This window comes from Plecotus auritus (assembly GCF_963455305.1).
Source record: "Plecotus auritus genome assembly, chromosome: 6".
NCBI lineage: Eukaryota > Metazoa > Chordata > Mammalia > Chiroptera > Vespertilionidae > Plecotus > Plecotus auritus.
The window spans coordinates 36,232,624-36,248,410 of record NC_137773.1 but is presented as its reverse complement, the minus strand read 5'-3'; the positions used below and the strand labels follow the sequence as shown (position 1 = coordinate 36,248,410).

The window sequence follows — 15,787 nt, the reverse complement described above, 5'->3', positions numbered from 1 at the left end:
ACACATGCATTTTTTCCTCCTCCTGAGTCTCAATGAAAATGGCATTAGAAGAATAAATCACATAAAAACGGAGAATGGGAGAGCTACCCTCACTGAGCAAGGGATTTACAGACATTTCTGAAAGAACATTCATTGGTGAACAGCCAAGAAAGGAAAAGTCAGGATATCCTGAAACAGTGGTACAACCTAAAAGAATGTTCTAGAGTAGGTCAAGAAACAGGCTCCAAGAGAGAGGACTTCAGGCTAAAGAGACAGCTGATGACTGAAGAGGTAACTTGAATGAATGCGAGGATATGTGAAAGGCAATTAATGGAGAGTAAAAAGGAGAATCTATCTGAAATTGATGCCAGGAAAAAGCCTTCATTGCATGAAACAAGGGGTCAGTATGCTGGATGCACAGAGAATGAAGTGAAATATTAGGACGTAATTTGACTTGCCAGAGGACACTTTTATAGTCACAATAATATAAATGTAATTTATTTGTCCTCAACTTTCAGAGTCAGCTTATAGATCAATGATGGGAGGCCATCCAAATGCTGGCAGGGCAGGGTCACTGAGTCCAACCCAGCCTTTAAAGATGAATAAACTAGAACTGGAACAGGAATGTGGTTTTCCCAAGGTCCCTCAGACTGCGAAGAGTGCCTGTGGCTCCTGCATGCCTGCCCTCCTGGGCCCTGTCTCTCCCACTGCCCACCTGGCTCACTACTACCATGCTGGGGCGGGGAGCTCCCGCTGTGGTCCTGCCTTCTCAGCAAGGGCTGCTCTGACTTCTGCGGAGTTTGTCTTCCAGTTCCAGTTCTGACAAGCCTTCCCCCATCTGCTTCTTTAGACACCTTTCCTTCCAGTAGGAGCAGCTATTTCCTCTCTGGAGAAGAGGGCCTGGCCCGTCCAATGTGTTCTGATCCAGTGCTCTGTTCCTATAGTTTTTGGATGCTATGCGAGAGGCATGAATTTGAAAAGAGAAAAGTATCAGTGGTGTGCTTTGTGCAGTGATACGTCAAGGCACATTAGCCACTCAGCAGTGTGCCAGGCAGGCAGCCCCACACTTCCGGGTCTGCAGGGCTCTCTGACGGACTGGACAGAGTGCTCCTGGCTGTGTGCAATGTGTCCCTCCCATGGCCTCTCTGGGTCTGAGATCAGAACTGACCAGGCACGCTTGGGTAAGGACACCTTTGGCAGCCTGAGGTGACGGCTGTCCAACTGGTCATGGGGTCAAGAGGTCAGCCGGGCCAGTCCTCTGCATCCAGACCAGTCCTCTGCATCCAGACCAATGTTGCTGCCTAGACATGCTTCATGGGAGACGTCTTCTAGAGAAACTCACTGCAGGCAGGGCGTGATGGACTCCACAGGAAAAAAGGCAGACTACAGGTCTCACCTCGCCTCTTTTTGCTGAACTTTCTTCCCATTCTAGGTCCAGCGAGGCTCAGGGGAGCTAGCCCCATCTTCAGTGCTAGCCACGTCACATCTGGAAACTGAGACCTGGGTGTGTAGCATCTAGGGCAGCATCGTACGCACAGGTAACAATAAGTGACGACTAATGACTACAGAACGGGACACACAAACATACGCACAGCCTCTCTATGGCCCCTGCATCCCCTCCCTCCCAGTGCCCAGCAGCTCCAATCACATTGCCTGAGGAGAAAGGACGGGGGCAGAAGGGACCAAGTATTTGCGGAGAAGCAGCGGGTGTGCGGGGCCCAGCTGGAGAACAAGGCACCTCTGGAAGGCAGACTCAGATTCTGTGGGGACCAGGCCCTTCCACTCCAGCCCCTGAAGGAGCGTGCCCAGCCCCACCCATGCAGCAGGAGGGCACAGGCCAGCGGCAAATGTCAGGCTCCGCCTGTCTGTGCGAATAGTTCCATTCAGCAGTTCATCGAGGGTGTTCCGTGCTCAGGGATGGGCAAACCTCCCTGGCTTTCATGACTTATAGGCTAGCATTGCAACATTAAGCAGCTATTTGCGAAGAAGGGCCTTCATTTTCTGCTTCCCTACCCTGGCATTAATAAGGAAAGCACACCTAATTGCCAAGAATGGTTGAGGCAAGGAGAGAAAATTCTGAATGCCAGGGTCAGTGGAAAGGGCTGGTGCACCCATGATTTCTCCTAAATGGTCTCTCCTCCGTCTTAGCAGCTTCTCCAAGGGCCGTAAACAAACAGCAACTTCTTTGTAGTTTCGTAATTGTCTCATTGAGATAGTCCTGTAATTTTAATTGATGATGTTCACTCCCACCACCCGTGGGAGGAAGACAGCGCACAGGGTCCCCAGGCAGCCGAAGTCACCCACGGTCCCAAGTCGTCCCAATGTTCAGCTCCCACCGGGCCAGAGACGGAAAGGGAATGTTTGCGTGCCTCAAGGGGGCTGTGCGCCTCAGGTCCAGGCCAGGCCAGTCCCAGGCCATGGCCTTCGCAGATGTACATCAGGGAGGGTTGGGAGCATCTTAGTTGAGAATTGAAACTAAGCTCCAGGCTTCACGTCCTGAGATGCCTGCTCCCTTTAGACCCGTGATCAGCAAACTGCGGCTCGCGAGCCACATGCGGCTCTTTGGCCCCTTGAGTGGGGCTCTTCCACAAAATACCACAGCCTGGGTGAGTCTATTTTGAAGAAGTGGCGTTAGAAGAAGTTTAAGCTTAAAAAATCTGGCTCTCAAAAGAAATTTCAATCATTGTACTGTTGATATTTGGCTCTGTTGACTAATGAGTTTGCAGAGCACTGGTTTAGACAACAACTGTATTGATTTTCCCCATTAACTACCAACAGGTGGGAGAGAAGAGCACACAACAAAATGTCATTTATAATTTAAAATTCTTTATTGAAAAGGGCTCCGTGGTAATAGGCCACCTTCAATCATTTCGAAGATGCCTTCACAAAGGAGGCGCCGGCGTCTGAGAGGGAGGTCGAGGGTTTCCCAGTGTTTCCCCTCCCCTCCCCTCCCTTCCCCCCCCCCCCCTCCCCTCAGCCCTCCTGTCAGAAAGCTATTTTATCTCTGGGGAAGTTTTATGCCAGGGATATATGACCAGAATACATGAAGGTCTTTTAAATTTATTTTCAATAGCCCTGCTTACTCTCTTCTCTCTGAAATATTTAGCATCTAACTCGTTCTTTCTGCTGCTAGCAAAGTCCAGGTGCAGGTAGGTGGCTCGGTAGAGCTGGCAGAATGTCACACCAAGGTAATTGTTTCTCTTTATTTCCTCTAGATAGAGAATAAGTAATGGGCGAGTCTGAATTAACGGGCAGTGCTTCCATCACCGGCTCTAGCGATAAACATAAAGCAGGAGATTGCATTTGGAGTGGTCTGCATAATCAGCTCCCGCCCCCCTCACTTCAGAGGCCTGCCTGAGAGTGACTCTACATTCCCCGCCAGTTCTGCCCTGGGCAGTGATGGTTCCCACCCTTCGGAAACTCTGAGCGGAGGAACTGCCTTCTGTATCCGGCTTCAAGAAGAGTGTGGGCCGGTGGGATCGCCCTCATGGAGCTCTGGACAGTGCAGCAGCTGGGGGGGGGGGGGGGGGGGGAGGGGGCAGGGGCAGAGTTCAGGGAAGAAGGAGGGGCAGAGAAAAGGCAAGGAGTAGAGGCACAAACCAAGGTGCTTGAGGTTAGCAGGGAGGTGGGAGAAGATAAGTGCAGGGGGCAAAAGCAAAGGCCACAGCACCCAAACAAGAGTCTTGATGGGCCTATCTGAACCAAATGGAATCAATCCCCAAACCTTCCGAAGCCTGTCCCTGAGCTTCAAGTAAGTTGTGTGAAATTACAAAACCATGAAGGAAGCGCATAGCCGTGCAGGCCCGTTCGGCACCCTGTGGAGAGCCCCTCAATTTCCTTATCTCCTGTGGACCTTATTACATTCGGTGTTAATATGCAGCCCATGTGGGCTCTAAATGAATATTGGTCTAAGCACTTGGTTTAGCTAAAGTACACTGTTACTATCTTATACCAATGCTCTTAGACCTCGCAGAATAACTTGAGATTGAGAACTAAGTTTGTTTTTCCCCCCTCCAAGCATTTTAAGCAGACAAGGCATAAATATTCATGAGTGATAGGAAAGCTAGCTAGAGAGAAGTTGTAGTAGAGAAAATGATTCTGTGAAATTTTTATAACCCAGCCATTACTCTTAACAGAAAACAGTACATCACCAATGGATGCCATCCTCACCAATGGATGCTCATTTTCTTTTTTTTTTTAAAAAATATATTTGTATTGATTGCAGAGAGAAAGGGAGAGGGAGAGAGAGATAGAAACATCAATGATGAGAGAGAATTGTTGATCAGCTGCCTCCTGCACACTGGGGATCGAGCCTGCAACCCAGGCATGTGCCCTTGTCTGGAATCAAACCCGCGACACTTCAGTCTGCAGGCCGACGCTCTAACCACTGAGCCAAGCCAGCTAGGGCCAGACGCCCATTTTCTGAGGAGAGAGAGGTCTCTGTCCCACCAACGTTTCCGCCGTGTTTTCCCGAGTCCCCTTCCCTCACCCGTCACAGTTTCTCTATTCAGGAGCCAGAGGTTGTCTTTTCTGTGGAGAATGGACCTCACTGACCCCATGTCTGTGGAAACCCATGAGTGATCGTTAGATGTATATACATGTATTATAACTAGAATTGGAAGACTGATTTGTAAGTTCCTTCTCATGTCACAGTGTGAACCCCAGGAAATGGCTGGATGAGGTCAGGAACCAAGCGAAGTCTGGGACAGATACACTCAGTGCCTGGGGCTGGGGCCATGGGATCCTTCAGGTGGATCAGCATAAACCCAATTGACCTACCTGAAGGTTATAACCATGACCTTGGCCTCTTTGGCAAAGTGTCTTAACATCTCGGGCTGAGCCTGGCACAGTGGGTGCTTTGTAAACCATTTGCGTTAGTGAAGATTTTTGCATGTTCTGCCATCACCACTCTGCTCAAGGAGCCAACAGACTAATGCCATTGATATGCAAATGTTTACCCACTATGTTTCAGTCTGTTTAAAATAACTGTTCAAATGACTCACTAATTGTCCCTGAGAATAAACCATGTAACAATTTCACAATTTATTTTTTTTTTAAATCTTAACATCAGGGAGGGAGGCTAGGAGGAAGGGAGGAAAGAAGGAAAAGGGAGGGGAGAGTTAAATACATTCCTTAAATCTGCTATAGTGTAACTGGCTTATAAAAATATTGCTCTGATTTCTCAGGAGAGCGAGTCAAATTTCTCACAAATGACCAATAAGCAGTTCCACCATTTTCTCTCTGGTTCTACCTGATATTCTAACAAATTCCACTCCTTCCCTGCCTATCCGCTAGATTGCCACTCTGTGGGGCATCTACTTTATGCTGACTACTCTGCTCAGTGGTTTTCATACTTCTCATTGAATCCTCCTAGCAAACCTGTGGAGACGGGGCTTATAAGTCCCCACCTTGCAGATGAGGAAACCGAGGCTGGAGAACAGATGTGGCTTCAGAGCTGGGAAACAAACTGCTTTGTGGGGTTCCTGCTTTTCCCCAGTTTCCAGTATTTCTCTCTTCAGGAAGGTACAGGGTGGCAGACGTGACCCCTTAATGGTTTGTCTGCTTCTCTTCTCTGAGAGAACAACCAGCTGCATTTTAATTGGCTCGGGCGACAACTTTACTGAAAGCATCTTCTTTAAACTTTATCTTCAAAACGCTGCAAGATCCTTTTTCTTTCTTTGCTGAAAAGTGCCACTTTCCCAGAGAATTCAGAGAGAAATTTGCCCAGATACCTGATAATGCGGGTACTAAAGCACACCTCTCACTGCAGACATTTCATATTACTTTGTGCTTCAATTACTGAAAAGTTTCCATTGTCCAGCTTATGTGACTTCATCAGCGATGGCATCTGAGGCAGATGCCAATCCATTAACACCAGTGGGACAATTTTCTCTTTCCCAGTCTTACGCTGGTAAATATGATTGTAGGAGCGGATTTCATTAGGGAGCAAATTATGTTCTTCCATTGGAGGCCCCATTGAACCCCAAGCCACTTTCCATATTCCTCCAAGATTTTACTGATGAAAAATAGGTGGGATTTAACTAGGTAACCAATTTCATGATTTTTTTTCCTCTCTTAAAATGTATGCTGTGGCCCCAGATGGACTTAGATGCACACAGCTACCTTCATCCTCACGATTTATGATGTGACTGTACACACAAGCAGTCTAAAAATACCATGACTGCTCATCTGAAATTCTAAGTTTCCTGGTGAGATACAAGTCGCCTGGTCTGCTTCTATCAGCGACTCGGGTTTGAACCACAGGCGTGAGCATCTGTAACTGCGGTAATAGGCAGGGGGTAAATAATGCATTTTCAGGAGAGAGCCTTATTTTGTTGCCATTTTAGGATGCATTCCCAATATTAGAGGCCTGCAAATTTAATCTTAATTTCTTCCGTGATTTTCTCTTTAAGATTCTCCATTGATCCCCTGAGTCAAGAAAATGAGTAGTTTATCATCTGCCTGATCAACAATGGCTGAGTTCACCCACATTGCCTCATCCGTTTCCTTCCATCAGATCAGGACAAGATTTTAATTTTTCATGAAGAGTGAAACTGTGGCTTTTTACATGGCCAGATAACTGGGGTAATCGGCTCACACACAATAATGCAGTTTCAGCTGGAGGCTCCCGAGGCCACTGAGCTGCCCTCAATTGTGGAATGGAAAGGACACTGCCTTCTCAGGTGGAGTGTGTGTGTGGGGGGGATATTGGGGGGGGGGAGATAGGGGAGGGATGTACACATAGCATGGAGACCGGCCATATCCCACCCACAAGGCAGCCCATGGGTGAATCTTGAAAGTATACAGATAAAAGTCATTCCTTCTGTCTCAAATCTTTGAACATTTTCCACGTGAAGTGAAACTATTTGGATAATGCTTTAAGTAAAACAAAAATGTCAAATGCTGGGGAAAGCATCTAGAGAAGTTTAAATAAAATAGAAAGGTTGAAAAAAATTCTGAACTCCTTGTTACATGTTCTTATATTGTCTCATGTTATTTCCTTCATAGTACACTTATCAGTACCTAACACTTTTAAGTTTGTTCACTTGCTAATTGTCTCCCTCCACTGCAATGATGGTCCCGTGGAGACAGGGGCCTTCTGTGTCTTGCTCATTGCAGGCTCCCAGGGTTCAGACCAGTGCCAGGCACGCAGAAGGAGCAAAATAAGTGTTTGTTTGGGTCAGTGAATGAATTGGGAGTCACCAGCCTGAGTCTAGCCTGTCTCCACTGATGACTTAACTGTAACGGTACAAGACGTCTCTGAGGCCCACTTTATTTCCATCCAAAGAGAATGATACTATAGCCAATAAATGGAAACAACCCAGATCTTCCTCAACTAGTGGATGGTTGAACAAAATGTGGTACATAGGATGCTGTAGGATTCAGCAATGAAAAGGAATGAGGTTCTGATACACAGAAGAACTTTAAGAATGTTTGCTCAGTGAAAGAAGCCAGACCCACTAGGCCACAGATTTATTTTTAGTCCATTTATATGAAATGTCTAGAAGAGGCAGATCTATAGACAGAAAGTGGATTAGTGTCTACAAATGGGCATGAGGTTTCTTTTGGGGGTGATGGAAACCTTCTAAAATTAGATTGCAGTAATAGTTGCACAGTTCTGTAAATATAATAAAACCATTGAATTGTACAGTAAACACGGATGAATTTTATGGTATGTAAATTTATCTCAATAAAGGTGTTTAAAAAAATGAAATACTCCTGCATCAAATAATCATAGGAACAAAGCCTCAAGTCTATTGACCACACAGACAAAGTTTTGGTCAAACTAGAGATAACATCTAGGCCTCAGTTGTGTTTCACCTCCAGACCCAGAAAGCAGCAAGGCCAGGTAGGACAATGCCATGGCTGACACCAGGACCAGCTACGATGACGAATAAGCCCCTGCCCTGACGCCAACCAATCCGCAGAGACCACAACCCTGAGGAGACACACCTGGAAAGCTGATGAATATTCTATTGAGACCCTCCCCTGAGACCTCCAGAGTAAAGGCCTTAAGAGCTGGTCACAAGCTTCAGTCACGAGTCTCATGATCATGGCTCTATGTGGGAGGTGGGTAAGAAGACACTGCTTGAGTTGGGTAACCTCTGGCTACCATGGCTTGCACCCTGCACCCACAGGCTTCCAGTGGATTGGTTTCACCAGAGAGAAAACACCAGCCATTGAGTTAAACAGAATCAGGATTCTATCAGCATCACGGCACCGTCTTTGAAAGGAACCTGTGCAACATTTCCAATTTCAAGATGGTCCCCTGAGCTATGTAAATGAGACTTCCTCCACCTTTCTCCTTTTCTCACTGGGTTTTTTATTTATTTTTTAATCTGGACATGACACACTAAAGGACCTGACAGAAATAGAACTGAAGGCGTTCTAAAATGACAAACCGCAGGGTCCAGGATGCTCACAGCATCCACAGTACCCGCCCTTGATATCTGGTGGATGGGATCATTCGGGCGCGAATGTAGGAGCCCAAGTACTGGAAAGAGGAGTGCTTTGGACTTACGGCTGAACTTGTAGTCAATAAAGCCATGGAGTTCAGGTTTGTGGGAGGCGTCTATGGTGGCAACATAAAGCCAGCTCCCTTTCTGTGTTTGACCTTGAGGATGCTTCAGATTCCACTGGAGAAGGATCTCATTGTTGAGTTTATAAAAAATGAAGACTTCAAGTATATCCACATGTTGGGAGCACTTTACATGAGGCCAACAGGCACTGCAATTGATTGGAGCCACTACAAGTACTTGGAGCCTCTGTACAACGACTGTAGAAGAATTAAGAGCCAGAACCAAAGTGGGAAGTTTGAATTGGTGCACGTAGATGAGTTCATTGATGAACTACTCACAGTGAGAGAGTCTGATATCATTCTGGCTTGGCCACAGGAACACCGTGTGTCTGAGCAAGCCGAGCGAGTGAAGCCTCGGGTTAGCGCTCTAGACAAGGACATGGATGACCTGGAATCCAGTGAAGAGGAGGAGAAATTGGACAGGGTACCATTACCTGATCACCACCAGAGAAGCTGCTGAGACTTGGACCAGCCCCGCTGTTCTCCCACACTGTGCTGTAGGAGAAGGAGGAGCCCGCCCCTCCCCTCACCACCCCCTTCACTGAGAGAACCATCAGAGCCGGAGTCCAAGAGGGCATGGCAGCATCCTGTTCCAAGTCCCTGGGTCATCACCACAGTCGCAGGCATGGGGCCACTCAAAATCTCTTGGAAGGCTTAAGAAAAGCCACCAAAGAGCCGGAGGGAGAATGAGGAATGGGCTCAGTTTGGCTTTAGTCCATGGCCTCCTGCAGATATGAAGGCATCTCTCCAGGTGGAAGGATTAAGGTCCACTCCCGAGGCAGCTATGAGAATATTTTATGTGTGTGCATTTTTAACCTAAACGTTTCTCCACTTTATTTTTTAAATAAAAGAGGAGCTGAGTTTTGTGTCTCTTTTTGAATCCTAATCCATGTTTGAGAGATAATGGTCCCTAGGGGCTGCTTTTGAATCCTTTATAAAACCAACATTGAGGATTTGAGGGGTGGAGGGTATGAATGACCAGGAGAGGATGTGACCACCTAGTGACCTTTTTGTTATTAAAGTTAACACACCATTTTCAAAAAAATAAAAAAACAAACAGACTCAGATGCCTGAAAAAAATGAAAGACTACCTGTGTGCCATGAGTTCTGTCTGTGGTCTTTGGGAAATGCATACAGGTGTAGCTACTATGCCTTTCATCTCCTTAAACAAAATAAACTACATACGAGACTCAAAAATGGTTTTGAACAAAGAAGGTGACACTCTTCCCTCCTTCTCCACGAGGATCAAATGGGACAATGTTTATCAAAGCGTTTGACACATAAGCAAGAAAAAGCTGGTGTGCATCTGATGGAATGCCGGCACTGCTGACCACACCTGCTTCCCCCTCCGTCCCCCTCCCCTTCCTCCCCCCCTCCCCCCCCCTCAGTGCGGGGGGGGGGGGGGGGGACACAGATGCTGGAGCTCGATGCCTGGGTTTGAAGCTAAGCTCTGCCATCTACTGGCCCCAGGATCTTGGGCAAATGGCTTCACCTCTGTAAGCCTCAGTTTCCTCATCTGTAAAATGGGAATTTTAATATCGACCTCATTGTCTCCAATCTGAACCTGGCGCAGAGTAAGCCCTGTATAAATACAGGTGGGGCAAAAGTAGGCTTACAGTTGTGAGTATGGGAAACAGAGTTTATTCTTGTATTATTATTTATCAATCATTGTATTATTTCCTATACAAACAACTGTAAACCTACCTTTGCCCCGCCCTGCGTTTGCCATTACTACTATTTGAGTTTCTCATTGAGACTGAAAAGCCAAATGCCACCAAAGTGCTCGCACAGCCATCTTACTGCACCAACGGCCAGAACATCGCTCCAAGTGAGGCTGGGAAAGTAAAGAGCTTTCAGATTCACCAAGGTTTGCTTTGGGAGGCATGCTCTGATTTGACCTGAGCCACCCCCTTGCCCTGATAATGCCTGGCTTGGCTCAAGTTAACCTTGGGTCAACTTAAATCCATGTCTACCAGTAGCCACAGCTCCTGGATAGCAGGTGAGAGGGCCTGTGTGTGTGAGTGCTAGGGGCCAGCGTCTCTGTCCCAGTATTTCTGCCGTGTTTTCTCCAGTGATGCCTCTCTTAGAATCTCACATCTAATCCTTAAGCCTCTGCTCTCAGATGACCTTCCACACGACCCTGAAAAAATGCTTTGTTAGATGATGAGCCTCTCTTTTCCCGGGAAGAAAAACTCGATGTTTACTTCCTTTGTTCGCTTCGGCAACACATACACTAAATGAGATTTCTCTCCCGAAGGTTTTACCCCTGACTGAGCAGCAGGCCATGCACATCTCAGTTGAGACCTGGGGGGAGGGGGACGACGAGCCAGCCCATGACACAGACGCAGTCCCGGCAATCCCAGATGCCCCCGAAGTCCAGGCTGCAGGGACAGTGGCCATTGCCTAAAAAGCTTAATGAGCCAGCCCGGGGTGGCTGGGGCCTCAATGTTTGCTGAGCACATTCTGAGAGCAGGCCTATGTCTGGTGCCTGCACAAGCAACGAGCGTGGGGTCCAGGTATTTGGGCCTTGGGATGTTTAATCCCTGCTTGGGGTTTGGGTTGTCGGTTTCCTTCCTTCCTTCCTTCCTTCCTTCCTTCCTTCCTTCCTTCCTTCCTTCCTTCCTTCCTCCCTCACCAGCGGATACATTTTTATTGATTTTTAGAGAGAGAGGAAGAGAGAGAAGTATCAATCAGTTACCTCCCATAGGCACCCTGACTGGAGATTGAACCTGCAGCCTATGTGTGTGTCCTGACCAATAATCAAACCCACAACCTTTTGGTATACAGGACGATGCTCCAACCAACTAAGCCACCCAGCAGGGCCTAGGTTTTGGTTCTGAGCCTCCAAGCACTGCTGTGGAAGGACTCATCACAGGTGCTAAGCCTCTCAGCTCAAAAGAACATTTTCTTTGTTCATTCATTCAGCAAATGTTTGTGAATGCCCGCTGTGGGCCAGGCTCTGTGTCACTGCCTGGATTTGCAAGGGTGAAAGGCCAGACACAGTCCCTACAAGCAGGGAGTGGTCCAGAATTGACCCACCATGAGGAGGGAACGTTCCACTCCCAGGACACAGCCCATGACACAGACGCAGTCCCGGCAATCCCAGATGCCCCCGAAGTCCAGGCTGCAGGGACAGTGGCCATTGCCTAAAAAGCTTAATGAGCCAGCCCGGGGTGGCTGGGGCCTCAATGTTTGCTGAGCACATTCTGAGAGCAGGCCTATGTCTGGTGCCTGCACAAGCAACGAGCGTGGGGTCCAGGTATTTGGGCCTTGGGATGTTTAATCCCTGCTTGGGGTTTGGGTTGTCGGTTTCCTTCCTTCCTTCCTTCCTTCCTTCCTTCCTTCCTTCCTTCCTTCCTTCCTTCCTTCCTTCCTTCCTTCCTTCCTTCCTTCCTCCCTCACCAGCGGATACATTTTTATTGATTTTTAGAGAGAGAGGAAGAGAGAGAAGTATCAATCAGTTACCTCCCATAGGCACCCTGACTGGAGATTGAACCTGCAGCCTATGTGTGTGTCCTGACCAATAATCAAACCCACAACCTTTTGGTATACAGGACGATGCTCCAACCAACTGAGCCACCCAGCAGGGCCTAGGTTTTGGTTCTGAGCCTCCAAGCACTGCTGTGGAAGGACTCATCACAGGTGCTAAGCCTCTCAGCTCAAAAGAACATTTTCTTTGTTCATTCATTCAGCAAATGTTTGTGAATGCCCGCTGTGGGCCAGGCTCTGTGTCACTGCCTGGATTTGCAAGGGTGAAAGGCCAGACACAGTCCCTACAAGCAGGGAGTGATCCAGAATTGACCCACCATGAGGAGGGAACGTTCCACTCCCAGGACAGCAGCCTAACTCAGGGAGGATGGGGGGGCTGTAAACTTCTGACTCCTGTCCTCGGCACCTAGGAGGGCACCCCTACAGCAACAAACCACGAGCGTGGGCAGAGAGAACTGGATCCCAGCTCCTGGGGATAATGGGTCTGGAGAGCAAGGAAGAGAGGGAGGGAGGGGGGAGGGAGGGAGGCAGCTGACTCCAGGTGGAAAGGGAAGACATCTGAGAGAGATGAGCAGGACCACAGCCAGGCAGTCCGCTGCACACGCAGTCCCAGTTTCACTAAAAACGAATGCTAATCGATGAAGGAAAAAATGCCACGTGAGTTGTTTGTTTGAAAAAGAACAAGGGAGCCAGACTGCAATGCCAAGAGACGCAAGCTCAGATCCAGGCTTCTGGCTGGCACTGCTCCAGCTCGGCCTGTGGAGCGACACTGACAGCACGGCACGCTACTGAGGACAGCGCGGGAGGGAGACCGTTAACAATGGCCAGGCTCCCGGGAAACATCGCCGGCGAGGGTGGGGGCTGCGCAGGGGTCAGTCTGGCTCAGCCCTGATTGTCACAGGCCCTGAGGAAGCCACAGGAGTGGCCGGCTTCCAGAGCACGCTGCAGGGGCTAACACAGGCTGACCCCCTGCCTTCCCCATTGGTGCCCATCACTTCCTGCCAGGCAACCAGCTGGCTGCCCAGAGCAGGGCCCTGCAGTCCAAGTGGGAACACAGATTTATAGGCCCAGCTGTCAAGAGAGTGAGCAGGAGCAAGGGGGCTTCCCCACCATAGCACACAGGTAGGAGGGTCGGGAGGGGAGGAGAAGATGGTTTGTGTGAGGGTAGGCGGTCCCAAGGCCTCCCTTGAAGGGCAGAGGTTTGGGGGTCCCTCAGTCAGTGTAAGGGTCAGCTTCAATTTGTCAAAAGGAGGGAGGCTCAGAGTAGGCCCACCTGGGGCTGTGTGCCCTGGGAATGCAGCCCCTCTGGCCCCAAGCAGGTAACCCACCGGGGCTGCACAGAGACCTGAGGGCTCTCATGGACACGCCATCTTCAGAGAAAGCCAAGCAGCCGGCAAAGGGTGTGTACACACGCCTCCACACATGTGCACCCCACAGAGAGCCCTCGCTTAGAGCCCACCCCAACAAAAAGGCTGGTATATGTTGGCTGGGGCTATGACTGGACTCTCTCCTAAAGCCAGACCTTCTAAGACCATCTGAGTCACCTATGGATGGGCTAGCCGTCCTCATCATGGACCAGACCCCCGTGACCCTGGCCCCGGACAGGTCTCATTACTTAGCTTACAGGCGAAGGCCAGTTCACCAGCCAGCCTTTCCCTTGTGGTGCCACTTCCTCACAGAGCTTCTCACCACCAGGTTTCATGGTTCAGCAAGGTGCCTGCAGGGCGTGGTGGTGGGAGGCCAGTAGGCTCCAGGGCAGGTGGGAGCCTCTAGGCAGAGGCAGACGGGGCCGGGGGAGGGGTGGGGAGGGCGGTCAGCAGAAGATGAAACCCTTTTCTGCTGTCAATCCTGCCACACAGCCCACAGGACGCCTCCTTAGCCCTCTCCCAGGCGAGTGTCCCAAACCATCTGAACTAGAGGTGCTGCTGCAGTTTCCACCACCTCCAGCTTCTCCCTGCAGCCTGCTAGGCCTCCCAGCAAGAATGTCCACTCCCATTATTTCCCTTTGGCCCCTCGCCCCCCTTATCCCCACTCCAAATTCCCAGCATCCATCACTCTCCAGCCAACCAGGCTCTGCTGTCCCTTGCCCCCTGTCCACCCTCTCCCAGATGAACCTCTGCCCAGGTAGTAGGTCCATGCAGGTCCTCTGTCCCCTGGGTGTGGCACCTTCTCTGCTGCATAGCAACCTGGGCAATTTCTTTATCTCCCAGGCATGGACTCTTGAAGTGAATGAAAGTCAGCAGCGGAAGTGATGTATCACGCACTCTGAGCCCCCTCTCTGCAGAGACTTGAAATGTAGGAAGAAGACTGCTTTCTGAGAAGGGTGTTTCTCTCACAGGCCTCCTTGCATAGAACTTTGAAGACAACACTGGAAGAAAGGCCACTTCCACTGCACAAATTGGGCTAAAAAAAAAACAAAACTAGAAATAATTAAAATTCCTGTTTCTTCACTAACCAAGAAGGGAAGAGAAGACACCCACTAGCTTATATGTGAGGGGAACTCTGTTCTACGTTGATGAGAACCATCACGTGTCAAAGAAAAGCATGCTTCGTGAAAGGCTTAGAACAGCTCACCTGAGAATTCCCACCCTCTGCGGGCCCAGAAGGAGAACCACCTCTGCTACCCAGACCTCCACTGCTTTATCTGCACCTCGAGGTGGCTCTTCCCAGACACTGCTCAGTGACACTGTCTACTGTCTCTTACGTGAGAACGCAGTGACAAGAGCCTGGTGCCGGCATTCGGGACATTTCGAATCTATTCCCAGCTGCTGTCAGCATGAGGCCCTGTGTCCCTCTCTGTAAAGTGGGGATGTCCCCGTCTTACTTCACATGCTTGTCATCAGGATAAATTGAGGTCCTGAGTGTGATGGCTAGAGCTCCCTGCATGCAAACAGCTTGTATTTATTAAGTAACAATTCTTATTGCTGTAGGAAGATGCTTTGAATTCAGGCTAACTCTCACTTCGGGATGATTTGCAGGCTACCTTCACCCAAAGAACTTTCCTGGCTCCTCTCTTGTTTTTATCTCTTTGTCAAGGATTTCAATACATTTATATTACCCTGGATAGTAGCTGTGAATTTTGGTATAAAAATGAAATGTGACTGCCTCAGATAGTGCCACTTCTCTACCCAGAAAAAACAACCACAACCTATTTGTCAGACATTCCAGAGCATCAAGAGTTTGTCTCTGGCCACAGAGGGGACCCCGCAGCAGCCCCGCAGGAGGAACACGGTCCTCTTACGTAGCACGCGCTTTGGAATAAGAATGGAGCCAGAGCGCACGTTCACAGCCGGCTCTTGGGAGCAGGTGCTAAAGAACTATCTGCCTGGAGACTCACAGAGGAGGCAGGAGGGAGCCCTTCATGGGCAGCTAATGGCGCCGATTCCCATGCAACCGAACCTCACCACTTCCGGTTCGTCCGGAGGGTGGCTAGCTGTGTGTGCAACGGCTGACTCTGGGAACACCGAAAGTGAAGTCTAATTTAATTTCCGTTTTGCAGCAACTCAAACTAGAAATGGCCAGGACTTGCTGCTCTGCAGAGGTCCTTTAAGAGGTAACTGACTCACCATCAGCACATTCCTAGCAAATATGTGAGTGAAAGCAGCCAGGGCAGCAGCAAATAAGTTGTCTTAGCGGGTTGCGGGGCAGACACAGGCTCTGCCGCAGGCTTGCTGACAATACTCAGAGTCTCAGCAAACACTCGGTGCCTGGGAAACTCAGCCAGTTCCTGGCTATCAAGAG

At 49.2% G+C, this 15,787-nt stretch overlaps 1 protein-coding gene and 1 pseudogene across 4 annotated transcripts in view; one reads left to right on the top strand and one right to left on the bottom strand.

Annotated features, from left to right (window-relative positions):
• Window positions 1-15,787, bottom strand: part of FSTL4 (follistatin like 4) — a 332,505-nt gene that overhangs the window by 229,599 nt on the left and 87,119 nt on the right. The window lies entirely within an intron of this gene.
• Window positions 8,373-9,377, top strand: LOC308250566 (pre-mRNA-splicing factor 38A-like; annotated as a pseudogene). Its single transcript has one exon. The product of its transcript is annotated as a pre-mRNA-splicing factor 38A-like (transcript).